This window comes from Dipodomys ordii, unplaced genomic scaffold (assembly GCF_000151885.1).
Source record: "Dipodomys ordii isolate 6190 unplaced genomic scaffold, Dord_2.0 Scaffold84, whole genome shotgun sequence".
NCBI lineage: Eukaryota > Metazoa > Chordata > Mammalia > Rodentia > Heteromyidae > Dipodomys > Dipodomys ordii.
In genome coordinates, this window is record NW_012267300.1 from 6,391,202 (window position 1) to 6,397,726 (window position 6,525).

A 6,525-nucleotide genomic window follows, 5' to 3' on the forward strand; every position below is an offset into this window, starting at 1 on the left:
GATGCAACAGCTCCCCCGAGGGGGCGGGGAGCTGAGAACGGCGATGGCAGAGCCCGCTTTCCGGGAGACCCCTCCCCCGGCGCCGGGCAGGCGCCGCCCCCTCTCCCCACCGCCCCTGGGGGCATTCCGAGTCCCCCGTCCCTTCAGCATTCCAGCCGTGCGTCCCCGGGCTGGAGGCGGGGGCCGCAAGGGTTTGGGGCTTTGGCCCGGACCCCGTAGCCTCAGCTCGAGCTGGATTGGGAGGGAGGGAAGAGGACGCGAGCGCTCCGGGGCGGAGGACGCGTCTCTAAGGGTATCGGGCGCTGTTGCTGTGCCGGGAAGAACCCAGGGCTGGGGGTCTCGGTGCTCAGACCCCTGCTCCCGTCCTCTATATGCATCTTGAGTCCCTCTTCTAGCGTTTCCTAGAGCCGAGGAAGGGCAAGAGCTGTCGGCCAGGTGTAGGGGACGGCAAAGACCTCCGATGGGCCGGCTCTCGGTCCTCCGGGAAAGACCCCGAATCAGCGCCCCCAAACGAGGGGCGCTGAGGGCCAGGGTGGCTGGGTCGGGTCTGCAGAAGGAGAGATCGTAGGGCTGCAGACACAGAACTGGGGGGTAGGGAGCGTGAGAGAAAGGGAACTGAAGGGAGACTGTAGGGGCCCCAGAAAATGAGGGTGGCTGGGCAGCGCGCTTGGGAGAGAGAAAGGGGCAAAGGTGAGCGCTGCTGGCTGCGGGGGAGGGGAAGGGGCGAGGGTCGCCCGTGGCCAGTTCTGAATTCTGCCTGCGGGAGCGTGTCGCGTGTGAGGTCCTGGAAGAATTTCTGCTCAGGGGGGGTCACAAGTTTTGCTGTTCTAGGACTCAGTCAGGTTTGGGGACCACAGAAGGTTCGGTCCCCTTGTCTTCTCTGCCCTTTCACCCTGTTGTGGCAACTGGCTTTGCCACCTCCATGCCCACGCACACGTAGACTGGCACCTGAGCCTGAGTGTGTGAGCTAGAGCAGATAAAAACTTCCTGGATTTGAGGAAAAAAACTAGATGAAGGCCTCTTTGTTTTCTTTTCACTAGTGAAACAAAAGTTGGTTTCAAGCCATTTTCGGTCTCCCACTGTAAACTCATGACAGTATTATTAAAATAAGTACTTGGAAATTCTCCTTGCTCAGAGAAGTCAGAGGAGTAGTCAGTCACACCAGGTGGCAAATTCAAGGACTCATTCAGGAGCACAACCAGCTGGGAAATCGTTAAGGAGGAAGACATGGTCCATACATTCATTCACTCATCTGTACATCCAGGAAACTTTTCTTTTGGTGGTAGTGAGGAATTGAACTCAGAACCTTGCACATGTTTGCAACTCCACCCTACAGCAATATCCACAGCCCTCTTATTCATTTATAGACATTTGTTGACAGTTTATATGAACCCCATACTGGAGGAAACACTGGTGACCAAAGCTCTTGTGATGCTTGTTTTCTAGAGGGCAGGTGACTGCGGACAAATAATACCAGGAATGAAAAATGTCAGAGGGAAGAATGTTCCAGGCGGCGGCAGGGAGAAAAGGCAAACAGGTACTGGAAAAGCTCTGACATGGGACTTTGCAGAAAGGCCAGTGTGACCAGAATGCAGCTAGGGAAAACAGTACTGTGTTCCTCGTAGGACTTTACTTACAACTTGGACTCAGATTAAGGGATGGGACTGCTGGGAAAATCTAAAAGAGCACCAGATTATCCTTGGAATAATTTATATATTGGTGACAGTAAGCTCTGATAGGTGTTTGTCTCTTAGTGAAGTGTAACTTGGCTTCTGTGCACTGCCACAGAATCCTTAACTACTTCTTATCAGACACCTGCCTTTGGAGTGATTTGCTCCCAGGGACAAGTGCAGAGTGTAGCTTGAAGACTATCAAGTGGACAATCCCCTAAAGGATGGAGTTCTGAAAATCTAAGCAAGGACTAGATGCCTGATATTGTCTACATTTTCTGTGGCTTAGTATGACTACTCAGGATCCAGGTGCCTGTGGCTCATGCCTAAGGAGACTTAAGAGCAGAGGATAGAGGTTTGAAGCCAACCAGAGTAGGAAAGCCCAGGAGGCTATTATCTCCAATTAACCAGAAATAAAGCTGTGGCTTAAGTGATAAGAGTTCTAGCCTTAAGGAAAAAAGTAAGGTACAGTGCCCAGGACCTGAGTTAAGCCCCAGACAAAAGCAAACCAAACCAAACCAAAAATATGCCTCAGACAATTGCATGTGATAAATTTATGTAACAATCATTTGTTTAATTCTGAGTACTAAAAAAGAGGTCTACACAGTTTTATTCCAAGAAGATTGGTATTTCCCCACCTCTGCTAAGTAAATATAAAGATATTTAAAAGAACAGTGGTTTGAAGGGGTGCCAACTCATGAATCTGCCCAGGATGCCAAGGGCCTAGTTGGTTCTTTCCTGGCAACTTAGACTCACGTGTTCACATTGCCCTAAACCAATTGGAGCTCTGAGATGTGTGTGGGCATGCTTGATGTCTGGGCACAGGATGGCTGTGCTTTCTTTCCTTGTATGTAGTATCTTCCTTGGCTTGCTTTAGGGGCTGAAATGACAAGGAAAGTTGAGATGGGGCTGAAGTGTTTCAATGCCAACTAACCATGGGAGCATGCGATAAGATACTGGATTAAGCATAAGTATGTTGGAGGTGAGGTGATGTAGTAAAGGGAAGTGGGAAGGCAGAGAGTTGCAGGAGGGCTCAGTAAGGCATTGTAAATTGCAAGCGAAGCTTAAGGGCTTCGTTAACTCAGAGCAATAATAAAGATCAAGGACTGATAGGGGGAGGAACCAAAAGATGCCTGCAGGCTAGAGGTGGTCAGGTCTTCTGGGTCTGACCGGGCAGTCTTAGCTCCAGCCCGTCCCCGTGGCCCCTCCCCGCTGCCGGCCAGACTCACACATGTGTTTTCCTGTTTTCCACTTCGTCCCGGCACCCTCTGCCTTTTCTGCTCCTCAGTCAACAGCTGCTGCAGCCTGAGCCTTATACTCCAGTTCCCCTAAGTAGCTGTTCCCAGCGTGTGCACAGCTTTCTCCCTGCACTTGCCCCAAGTCTCAGGACAGGTAAGAGGTGGGAGAGGAGGGACAATGGGTGAGAGGGAAAGCCTAGGAGGAAGATGGAATGAGTCCTCAAAAATCAATTGGCTGAAAGAGGGACTCAAGAGCCTTATTTCCTGGTCCCAGTCCTCCTTAGGCAGAACCTTCTGTCTAGAAAATTTGGCCCCTTATTAATGGGAGCACTGTCTATAAAAGTGAACAGTTCTCTTCTTATTTCACTTTCTTTTTTTAAAGGGGATGGTGTTAACCAAAGAGGAACATAGAAAAACAAAAGGAGAACTGGAGGGAGAGGTTAAGCGGCTGAGCATGGAGGGATGGGGAAGCCTGCCATTACCAGTGTGTGTCTGTTTTGTTTCTTTTGTTAGGGGAGGCTGCCCAGATCAGTAGGAGCAAGGAAGGCAAAGCCATGGGGTCTTGAAGGAAAGGAGAAAGTGTGTTCTCACCGTACAGCTCACTGTCAAGACCCAGATCTGTGAGCCGGTTCCAGAGGACTTGTAGTTTGGTGTTGTCATTGGAGGGTGGAGTCAGGGCATGAGGGCTTCCACTGGTTGCTCTGCCAGGCACTTTATATTTCTTGCTTCCCTGAGTCTCCCAATCTGAATCTTCTTCTACAGGGTATTAGATTGGTCTGGAATCTCTTATATTCATGGGAGGATGATGGCACATGGGAAGATTCTGGGAGGTCTGTGGAGGTACTCATGAGACCTCTGTAAAACCTTGGTTGGTCAAACCTTCTGGAGGGCCTGGTGGGAATGGAATGTTGCTTGTTTGTGGGGGTGGGGGGGGTGAGGGGAAGAGAGAGGGTGGCTGGGGGGGGGTGCTGAATGGCTGCTCCAGAGTCTCAGAGAGGAATGTAAGCTCCCAAAGTTGGTTCCTTCTTGCCCATAGTGCTAGGCGGTGGTTGAGAAAAGAGGGGTGGGGGACTTTCTATGACCTACTGGCCTCCCAGGATTTCCTGGGCAGGCCACTAGGGCATGCTGTTTGCCTGACTTGTCTCAGGATTCTTTGAGAGATTTTTATTTTCCCTCAAGGCTAGTGCTCTACCACTTGAGCTATAGCTCCACTTCTGGCTTTTTGCTCCACTTCTGGCTGGTTAATTGGAGATAAGAGTCTCTCAGACTTTCCTGCATAGACTGATATTGAACCTTGATCCTCATATCTCAGCCTCTTGAGTAGTTAGGATTATAAGGCAGGCACTGGTGTCTGGCAACAGAGGTCTTTTTTCTTTTCTTTTAAACACCAAGTCAGGTGTTTGGCCTTGCAGACTTCTTTCCTAGACTCCCTCACCATTTCTATTCCTTTGTCTTTCTTTTGTTCCTTTTCTTCCCCCTTCTCTTCTCCCTTCCTCCCTCCCTTCCTTCCTTTTTGGTGTTGGTACAGGAGCTTGAACTCTGAGGCAGAGCACACTCTTAGCTTTTTCATTCTAGGCTGGCTCTCTACCTTTTGAGCCACAGTTCCACTTTTGGCTTTTTGGAGATAAGTCTCATGGACTTTTCTTCCTGGGGCTGGCTTTTAACTGCAATTTCCAGATCTCACCCTCCTGAGTGACTAGAATTACACATATGAGTACTGGTGCCTTTCATGTACATGTTTGTGTCACATTTGGATACAAATCCTCGGTGTCAGTTAATTTGGTCTTAGAAGGGCAGGTGTGATAGTGTGTTTGGGCTATTGTTTGCTTTCTAAGTGGGCTCACTAGCAATCACAGCCTGCTAAGCAGACTTGGAATCACTTCTCTTGCTGGCCCAGGAAGAGCAACCAGGAAGGCAAAGAACAAACTTTTAACAGAAGGATTGCAGGGCATTCTTTTTAATCTAATCATGTCCTCCCTCAGGTAACTCATTAGGGACCCCTGCGAAGAGCTTTGCTTTCCTATCTAAGGACTGGAGACTAGATCTGGTAAGGGGGTGGGGAGATGGGGAGATAACGTAGTTGTGTGAGCTTTGGGATCTCTCCCTCTAGTTTAATGCACCTTGCACATGGTTAGTTTCTACCTCCTGGGACTGGCTTGCTGGGAGGGTTCAATGAAATAATATGCTTAAGTGCTTTGCATTTGTCTGGTATGGGCCAGTGTTGCACACATGCTATTACTGTTACTCCTGTAACAGTAACATTTTTTTTTTTTTGCAGTCCTGGGGCTTGAACTCAGGGCCTGGGCACTGTCCCTGAGCTTCTTTTGCTCAAGGCTAGCATTCTACCATTTGAGTCACAGCACCACTTCTGGCTTTTTTTGATTATGTGGTACTGAGGAATTGAACCTAGGGCATCATGCATGCTAGGCAAACACTCTATCACTAAGCCACATTCCCAGCCCTGTGGGGGTACGTCTGTATGGATATGAGATGTTTATGTGGCTGTCTTGGGAGAAGCATAGTTACTGGTAAGGCTAACTCCAGGTTAGGGTCTCTTTCTGTTTTATTTTTCCTCTTCCCCTTCCCCTTCCCTTGTTTCCACTACCTAATTTAAATACATTTAAGAAATGGCTTGGGATGTGACTTAGTGGTAGAGTGCTTGCCTAGCATGTATAAAGCCCTGGGTTCAATTCCTCAGTACCATATACACAGAAAAAGCCAGAAGTGGTGCTATGGCAGTGCTAGCCTGGAGCAAAAGAAGCTCAAGGACAAGCCGGGCACTGGTCTGGCAAAAAATAAAAAATTAAGAATTGCGGGGGTGGGAGGAGGGATTGGTGGGGGGAGGGATAGTGGGAGAAAAAAAATGAAGGAGTGGGTAACAATGTTCGACAAGAAATGTACTCATGAGCTGGGAAGGTGGCTTAGTGGTAGAGTGCTTGCCTTGCATGCATGAGGCCCTGGTTTCCATTCCTCAGCATCACATAAGCAGAAAAAGCTGGAAGTGGTGCTGTAGCTGAAGTGGTAGAGCTGAAGAGCTCAGGGACAGTGCCTAGGCCCAGAGTTCAGGCCCCATGGCCAAGCAAAAAAAAAAAAAAGAAAAGAGAAATGTACTCATTACCTTACTTATGTAACTGTAACCCCTCTGTACAGCATCTTTACAACAAAATAAAATTCACTAAAAAAATTTTTAAAAAATTACAATGATGGAATGACGAGAATCATCTTCCCTAAGGAATTTAGATCTCTATTCTCTTGTAGAATGATTAGTGAAGGTTAGGAGGGGATCTAAGAAAGACAGACAGGATTTCAGATGGAGACAGTGTTTTCTGTTGGAAAAAAAATAAAACCACAAAACAACCAAACAGATTTAAAGTAAACTATAAAGACAGAGTAAGGTTCAATTTCCAAAGAGTGGTCAATTCCTTCTGTTATTCTGAGCCTGTCTAGGCTAGCTGAGTGAAATGTTATTTCCACGTTAAAAAAAATTCCAGGGCTGGGAATATGGCTCAGTGGTAGAGTGCTTGACTTGCATGCATGAGGCCCTGGGTTCGATTCCTCAGCACCACATAAGCAGAAAGAAAAAAGCCAGAAGTGGCGCTGTGGCTCAAGTGGTAGAG

At 48.3% G+C, this 6,525-nt stretch overlaps 1 protein-coding gene across 5 annotated transcripts in view; it reads left to right on the top strand.

Annotated features, from left to right (window-relative positions):
* The first annotated feature begins 215 nt into the window (after positions 1-215).
* Positions 216-6,525, top strand: part of Slc7a7 (solute carrier family 7 (amino acid transporter light chain, y+L system), member 7) — a 64,710-nt gene continuing 58,400 nt past the window's right edge. The window contains exons 1-5 of one of the 5 annotated variants that reach the window (XM_013025434.1): positions 216-292; positions 1,447-1,537; positions 2,959-3,062; positions 3,422-3,528; positions 4,891-4,955. The gene's annotated coding sequence lies outside the window, so the exon portion shown is untranslated. Of the gene's footprint in view, positions 293-1,446; positions 1,538-2,935; positions 3,063-3,421; positions 3,529-4,890; positions 4,956-6,525 lie in introns of those variants that run through there. The other 4 variants (XM_013025438.1, XM_013025435.1, XM_013025437.1 and 1 more) reach the window with 4 other exon arrangements.